Genomic DNA, 9,133 nt, shown 5'->3' on the forward strand with positions numbered 1-9,133 from the left:
CCTTGCCTGCATTTTAAAACCAAAGCAAAATTTAAACGAGTTTTATATTAATCTATCATTTCTAGGTTATATTTTATTTCCACTTTTGACTTCACAACAGAAACATTTATTCCCCTTTTAATAATGGAATTTCAGTGTATATATGTCAGAAACTAAATCAAAATAGATAGTGAATGTATTTTGTTAATGTCTCTTTTTTGTATATCCCAATTTGTTGCATCCTACTAGTTGACATTTCCCACATTCAAGCCCTTCCATTAATATTAGTGTGTTCTTCCACTATTTTATAATGTCAAGAAGTGTTGTGGTGGCACCAATATAGAGGGAGAGGTTAGTGCATTGGAGATTTTTTTGTTTTATTCCTCCTAAGAATAACAGTTGCTTCAGTTTTTAGCCACACTCTAGTCTTTGCAGTTAAGCGATTAGATGTTGCATGTGCTCTGGATTGGATTAATCCTTCCTTGGCATACAAGTTCAGCAATCCTGAGCTGTCTGTCAAAACATTACAAGGGTTTTCACTGGTGCAACTATAAAGAACATGTAAAATTATTGCTTTGACAACGAAAAACATTGAAAAGCATGTAATAAAATGCGCAAGCTCCCGCATTTTTACGTCTGTATGTTCTTCTTTGGCAGCACTGCTCTTTCTATCATTTTTACAACACAGTCAAACTCTCCTTTTCAACCGCTGGCCTCCAATGTAATGTCCCGAGTCTGTGTAGACGTCAACGCTTTGCTTTCTTTGTTTATCCCATTTAATTGGTGGCACCTGTGTACCATCTCCTCCATGTGCATTAATCCAGCACATCTCCAGAGGCTCAACTAATCCTCTGCTGACACCAATGCACACACACACGGAGAGTCGATCAGTCAAATGCATGTGACTGGCTTACGCAACGGCGACAAGGGTGTATATATATATATATACATATATAGGGACCAGCTTCATCACATGGGCAGGTGTATCTGCAAAAAGGGAGTGAGGAGAGTGTGTCTTTTGGACACAGGAGACCTCCAAAAACTGGAGAAGCACCAAGGGAGCGTCACCAGAGGCTCTTGGTGTTGCCAGGCGGAGTCCTGAGGGCTTGTGTGAAGACAAGAAGAAGACAAAAATGTTTTTCCGCATCCCTCGATTGACCCCTGGATACATTAGATACCTCCAGGTGCGTAACATTGGCTGATGGTTGGTCTTGCAGCAGCAGAAGTGACTTGTATTGAATTTGCACCTAGATGCCCTTATGTTGAGGATAATATAAGGTGAAGGCTCATTCTGCCTTGGCTAGTAGTAACGGTTCACATAGCTGACCTTTGTGCACCCAATACCGTATTTGGAAATTAGCCCCAAATTATTTATAGAAATGACATTCAGAATTTTCGAGCGCCTAATTGAATACAACTGAAATACTGTAAAATAATTACTACACTGCCCACCCTTTGCCTTTAAAAATATTTCCCCAAATACCTGCATAACTATATGACTTTGAAATGTTTTATGCCTTTGTCAAGTCTGTCTTAACTGCTGTAATTGTTTGTGGAATTGTAGTTTCTGTAGAGGCCCTTTGAGGGATAAGTATTGCAAATGAACCATGACTATATGTGCTATAGTACAGTATATGATAATGTATATTTTATACTTGTCCATAGTAGTGTATGAGTGCATTTGGGATAGCGGGTACTGTAAAAAAAAATAATCAATTGCTCATATTGTGTTTAATAACACTTTCCTATGTCGTAATAAGTTCAATTTCCTGTTCTATGGCTGTCATCACATTTTGCTGTGGCGTCACAAAAAACTAAGAAAAAAAACAAGAAAACAGACTTCCATAGATCATTGAGTCTTACAAGATCTAACAAGATTCAAGATTTTGAAATCTGTTTTTCCAGAAATGTATTACTTATGAGGCATTCAAATTCAGTGTGTCCACTGTCCAGCATCATAATTAATAATATCATTGAATATATTGACTGAATCTATATCTGACTTGAGGGTACATCTTGGATTGGCTCAGAATTCCAAATCTCTGTAAACCTAAATCTTTGTAAACACAATTGCTCATTTGTAAAAAAACAGAAAAACAAATAGTTACGATGGAAAAGAAGAGTGTTTATCGACCATAACCACAGTGGCCAGAACTAGGAGGAGAGTGGCTTTGTCACCATTATCATCCACAGTGATGATGGAAGCTCGAGGTGGTTGTTGTAGTGAGGACATGTCGTTTGTTGATGACCCGCGCTCTCTCTTTCAGACTCAGGCGGCCCAGACGGTGCTGCAGAGTCGGGAGGGCCCCGTGATGCCTCGCCTGGCTTTCCTGCTGGGATTCATGGGGGTCGGCATGTCCGGATACAGCTCCCGCCAACTGATGCTGCACTACAAGCCGGCCAGTCGCCTCTTCAGATAAGACGGATGACCTGGGACGCCCGCAGACGATGGCAGTAATGTCGGTTAGATTTTTGAGTCAAATTTGTCACCTTTAGGCCAGTATGGCGTTGTGTTTTGTTGGCACTTTTTCTGATTGATAGGTACATGATAGGCACATGTGATTGTTAACCTTTGTTGCTAGGCAGAATGTGTAGGGGAGCCCAATTAAAAACACTGTGGCAGTGGCAACCTGCTGCCCCATACAACAAGAAAGCAACATTACGCACATATACACTTCATGTTTTTTAACCACAGCGGCATCTGCTGGATCAGTTGTGTCACTACATCATTTTCCCCTCAATGCAAAATTGCACTTGTTTTGTCTTAGCGGTTACTTTGCACTTTATTTGTACACAGAACCTGCACATTATGTTGTACATATCACTTTGAAGCTGAATGAGATTAGTAGAAAGTGACAGGAGATGCTACCAGTTTCCACTGTGAGCTGGACTGGGCGTACTGGATCTCACCCAGTTGCACACCAGTGTCACACCAGATGAACGTAGTCAAATGAGTTGGAATTGTTTGTCCTGTGTTGTGTCCTCTTGGAGGCTTTGTGTAACTTTGACAGCATGTGAATGTATCAGAGACAAAGAACGTAAATTAGCAGTAAAGATGGCATCCCAGCGCTATCAAAATCGCAGTTTGAGTGCGGAAGCGAGAGATTAGCAAGAAAGGAGGTCATTGCGAGCGAAGTGATACCACCGTCCCTTACAGATCCTCTTAGGAAATGAAACATTTTTTTTTTAGAACAGATTACATGTGTTAAGGGTCACTGACCCTGAAATGGAGACAAGCACTGCTTGTGACGCAGCAAAAAAAAAATCAATGTTGTGATTGTTTTTGTTTAGATTCTGTGGCTATCTAACCAATGATTTTGTTCTGTGAAGACATTTTGTGCAAAAACAAAGGCAGTTACCTGGAAATTTCACAGAGCAATCTTAAAACAGTCATTAATTGTTAAAACAAATTAAAACAGTAATCGCCCACAATCCACATTGCTTGAAAAATGGTACATTTTTCAATAATATGCCCTTAAAATGTTAAAATTTCTGTGCAATATCGTTGACACGGCCAGGAGAATAGGCACAATTAAGACATTTCTACAATACTAAAACTTAAAAAATGACAAAAGGAACTACTTGTAACAAGCTTTTTTCACATGTTAACCTAAACTTGAAATTGTGGCACTTTTAAGAAGGATTGTAACAGCATGAATTGAATATTTCAACTGTTGCTGTGATTTGGATACAGCTGAGACCAAAATGTCCCTGTGGTGTTTTTGGTATGATTGTACTGTACTCTTATGATAAGCTGTGTCTACACATTGTATTTTTCAAGGCAGATAAGAAATGTAAGATATTTCACTCTTCATTCTGTATCGGGAAGCAAATGTACACAAAAAAAATACAAATTTTATTTCTGTTCAGTCAAAACAACCTTTAAGATTTGCACCTTTGCACAATACCATCATCACAAGCAAAACATGTACTGACTGTATTTAAATGAATAAATAATAGTATGAAACCGCACCCTGCAGCCTTGCTGTTGATTTTCCCTATTTAATCATTGAGGAAGTCACACTTAACTAGTGCAAACATGAACACAACATGCATCACATGACTTTTGGAACGCATGACCTCCACTTATAATGCGTTTGCTTCTCTCCTTTAGTCATTAGTGCTAGTTATTTTATCGACCAAGCAGGCTTAAACCCTGCAAAAAGGAGGGAACTACGGTATATTTTGTTCAGAGACAACACTAGAGTTATATAGGCTACTTTAGAATAGTCAGTGTGCAGCTTGCATAAGCATATAGATTTATTAGCCACTGGAAATGACTCAACACACAGCTATTCATTCATTCATTCATTTTCTACCGCTTATCCTCACAAGGGTGAGGGTGATAGGCTGGAGCCTATCCCAGCTGTCCTTGGGCGAGAGGCGGGGTACACCCTGGACTGGTCGCCAGCCAATCACAGGGCACATATAGACAAACAACCATTCACACTCACATTCATACCTATGGACAATTTGGAGTCGCCAATTAACCTAGCATGTTTTTGGAAAGTGGGAGGAAACCAGAGTACCCGGAGAGAACATGCAAACTCCACACAGAGATGGCCGAGGGTGGAATTGAACTCGGGTCTCCTAGCTGAGGTCTGTGTGCTAACCACTCGTCCACCGTGCAGCTAAATGTCATATTATGAGGGAAAATAATAAACAAATTTGTAATTTGTGGGGGTCAAAATATTATGAAAAAAATGTTGTAATTTTACAAGAATAATTTTGGGGTGGGGGTGGGGGGGGGGGGATAATGTCATTTTTATAGCATAACTCCACACAGAGATGGCCGAGGGTGGAACTGAACTCTGGTCTTCTAGCTGTGTGGCCTGCGCGCTAACACTCGGATGCCATGCAGCCTCCTGTCCTTTAATATTTATAATTAAAAAAACATGTAGAGTATATACTACATACATCATACCTACATATACATTATAAACAAATCTTTATTTTTTGCCAGGAAGGTGAGTGTGTCCAAGTTCTACCATCTTGGCTCTGTTTGTCAACAGCTGGGTTGCATTGTAGAGTTTATTTATTTTTTTTTTTTTTACAGCTTTTAGACATGTGTTGCATGGCGGATTCTTCATCATTGTTGATGGCTTGCCAAATAAATTCACGACACAAGAAACACTTATATATGGACACTTATATATGCATCCTCACTGGCTAAATATGTATGAGGTGTGTGATGATACGAAACTGGTGATTGCAGGAGCTCGATGTGATGCACATGCTATGGGTGAAGATACATCACGTTTTACTCTCGAGAAATTGTCACCCCAAGTTGCCAGGTACACCTCGACTAGTCTAAAGTACAGAAAGTTTTATTTCTATAGTATTATATGTGTCAGGTGTATGGCTCTGCACTGACCCAGTTATGAATCTAAGCCGCTTGGGAACACAGCCAAATCTTTCCCGGTCTTTCAAGCTTGGGGGGGGGGGGGTGATTTTGTGCCAGTCTGGGAGCTTAACATGAAAATAAACTTGGCGACCCTAACAACTAACAACTGTAGCACCGTGATTGTGTTTGCAGAACACCTTTTTATATTGATCAAGTTCCCAGCCTCCAGGAGGAAGACGACTCGGGGTCTCTCCGACTCTCACAGGGGTCCATTGTGCCGCTGTTTCGGGAGAAGGCTCTTATTACCGTCACTCTCAGGCCCGACAACAAAGAACCAAATGTCTGCATGAAGCAAAGACAGGTGAGAAGGAGCGAGGACATGTCCGCAAGGTCTCCAAAAAAGGCGCGGCCAATCGTAACTTGATGAATGTCATCAACGTGAAATGAAAATGTGATACAGCGGCCCCAGGCCTCTCTGAATAATGTTTTTTTTTGTCACGTAAAAAGGTTCGAGTGGTTAGCGCGCAGATCTCACAGCTAGGAGACCAGGGTTCAATTCCACCCTCGGCCATCTCTGTGTGGAGTTTGCATGTTCTCCCCGTGCATGCGTGGGTTTTCTCCGGGTACTCCGGTTTCCTCCCACATTCCAAAAACATGCTAGGTTAATTGGCGACTCCAAATTGTCCATAGGTATGAATGTGAGTGTGAATGGTTGTTTGTCTATATGTGCCCTGTGATTGGCTGGCGACCAGTCAAGGGTGTACCCCGCCTTTCGCCCGAAGACAGCTGGGATAGGCTCCAGCACCCCCACGACCCTTGTGAGGAAAAGCGGTAGAAAATGAATGAATGGTTCCAGGTTAGAATCATCAGCTAAGAAATTGATATTTTTATTGCAATTAAGATTAATATTCAGGTCAATACTGCTACATCAAGTAAAGTAAATTGTGTCCTTCCTTGCGTGTGTACAACTGTCTTTAGTGACTCAGCAAATTCTTCCTCCTAAAACAGGAAGAGCTCAGCTGTCCTGAGCTCATTAAAATAGCTCTCGTGTGCAGGAGATCATGACTTACAGGATTTTTGCTACCTACAGTAACACACAGTATTAAATTAAGACATTAAAGGAAATATTAATTAATGAGACTAACATCAGAGTTGACTTGAAGTCCATTTCTTTCCGTACATTACAGCAGAGCCTCCCTGGGGACCATTTTCAGGAGTTCGCTTTGGAACATAATTAAGCCTTTAATCTGTCTCGTCACGTTTTGATGCTGTGCTTTAGGGATGGTGACGGTGGGGGTGGGAGTTCCCCTGCGCAGTCATGTGATTCGTGAGTCTAATCAGATAGGTCATGGGTCATCTCGGCAGAATTTCTGTATGTATGGCCAGTGATAGAGGTGCGGATATAAATGGATTTCAGGTTTGGAAGATGGGCATTTAGGGTGTGTTAAAGCTGCAGTTTAAACGATATACAACACAAAACGTGTATTATACATACTCATGTCTGCTCTAAGTGGCCAACAAGATACAAAGGGGACAAAAATAAACCACTGAGCCGTCACCAAGAATTGCACTTATGGTAGCTACACTGTCCCACTCAAAGACATTGTGAGGGAACCCCCAAATTACAATTCTTAACTTTGATGTTACAAGATCCTGACATTCAGGGTAATTATGGACACCAACAGTTGCTGGCTCGCTGATCCAATCCAATCCAATCCACTTTATTTATATAGCACATTTTATAAACAGAGTTTCCAAAGTGCTGCACAGACTAGGAAAAATAAAAAGTAATCATCCAAAACTAAAAAATCATTTAAGAAATAAAATAGTAAAATAGATATTAAAATATTAAAAACAAGAAACAACGCAATAAAAGTATAAAAAATAAAACAAATTACAATAAAAACGAAGAACTAAAAGACACAGGACCATACGACTCACTCCGAGTTAAAAGCCAGAGAATAAAAGTGGGTTTTAAGACGAGACTTGAAGCTTTCGATGTCGGGGGCCTTTTTTTACTTGGGAGGGGAGAGAGTTCCACAGCCTGGGGCCAACCACAGAAAAGGCTCGGTGCCCCCTGGTCTTAAGTCTCGTCTTAGGCACCACAAGTTGGAGCTGGCCCTCGGATTTCCAACAAACGTCAGGGCTCCCAGACAGTGAAGAACAACCGCATAACAACACGCTTTGCCCTTTATTGCTATTATTGCATACTTTTATGTGCATTTTTATTATTTACAGTGTCTATTTACACTTTACTCTTATTGCAACTCATTGTTTTTTTCAGTTTTGTTGTTTTCATCATTCATTTTCTACCGCTTATCCTCACGAGGGTCACGGAGGGTGCTGGAGCCTATCCCAGCTGTCTTTGGGCAAGAGGCGGGGTACACCCTGGACTGGTCACCAGCCAATCACAGGGCACATATGGACAAGCAATCATTCACACTCACATTCACAATACCCGCAAGGCATGCTGGGTAGTCCAGCAGCAATATGAACTCATTCATTCATTTCTACTGCTTATCCTCACGAGGGTCACAGGGGTGCTGGAGCCTATCCCAGTGGTCTTCGGGCGAGAGACGGGGTAAACTCTGGACTGGTGGCCAGCCAATCACAGGGCACATATAGACAAACAACCATTCACACTCACATTCATACCTATGGACAATTTGGAGTCGCCAATTAACCTAGCATGTTTTTGGAATGTGGGAAGAAACCGGAGTACCCGGAGAAAACCCACGAATGCACGGGGAGAACATGCAAACTTCACACAGAGATGGCCGAGGGTGGAATTGAACTCTGGTCTCCTAGCTGGGAAGCCTGCGCATTAACCACTTGTCCGCACTGCAGCCGTTTTGTTGTTTTCATTCATTCATTCATTTTCTACCGCTTTTTCCTCACAAGGGTCACGGAGGGTGCTGGGGCCTATCCCAGCTGTGTTTGGGCAAGAGGCGGGGTACACCCTGGACTGGTCGCCAGCCAATCACAGGGCACATATAGACAAACAACCATTCACACTCACATTCATACCTATGGACAATTTGGAGTCGCCAATTAACCTAGCATGTTTTTGGAATGTGGGAGGAAATCGGAGTACCCGGAGAAAACCCACGCATGCACGGGGAGAACATGCAAACTCCACACAGAGATGGCCGAGGGTGGAATTGAACTCTGGTCTCCTAGCTGGGAAGCCTGCGCATTAACCACTTGTCTGCACTGCAGCCGTTTTGTTGTTTTATTATCTTCTTCTCATAATGTATTCTACTATTATGGTATATATTTGGCAATTTCTTATTTCCTTAGGATACTTTACACACCACTAATATTTTATAGGCCCCTTTCAGGACCTTTTGACAGCTTTTTTCTCCATAAAACAACCAATAACAAAGCTGATTATACATGAATTGCTTAAAGCAAACAGTGATTCACTTGCATTTTAAACGATGTCTTCCAATGTGGAATGCCCTCTAGTGACCGCCATTCTTATCTGCAGAGTCAAGAAGGACATCAGATGACCTTCATGCAGCTAAATGAAAAGTTTGTATTTTCCAACCCTGACTCAAGAATGTGATTTAGGTGTAATCTTAATCTGAAGCATGCTGCTACATTGTAACCAGGACAACCAACGGAGTAAGGTTGTTTCCCATGAAACATGTAATGTAAAACAATATTTAAATAGATATTTTGATCACATGATCATGGTGGCTTCACTAAAAGTATCCTCTCTCAGCAATGTTAGATCCCAGATTGATTAAACCGGCTTGAAAGTGGATTTCATTCGCTGACGTCATTTCCCCTACACAATCCACATTC

General features: G+C 41.5%; 1 long non-coding RNA gene across 1 annotated transcript; it reads left to right on the forward strand.

Annotated features, from left to right (window-relative positions):
- The first annotated feature begins 795 nt into the window (after positions 1–795).
- Positions 796–3,951, forward strand: LOC131107192 (uncharacterized). Its single transcript, XR_009120220.1, has 2 exons — positions 796–1,163; positions 2,247–3,951. It is a non-coding gene; the product is annotated as an uncharacterized LOC131107192 (long non-coding RNA).
- Positions 3,952–9,133: the final 5,182 nt, after the last annotated feature.

This window comes from Doryrhamphus excisus, chromosome 19 (genome assembly GCF_030265055.1).
Source record: "Doryrhamphus excisus isolate RoL2022-K1 chromosome 19, RoL_Dexc_1.0, whole genome shotgun sequence".
Taxonomy (NCBI): Eukaryota; Metazoa; Chordata; class Actinopteri; order Syngnathiformes; family Syngnathidae; genus Doryrhamphus; species Doryrhamphus excisus.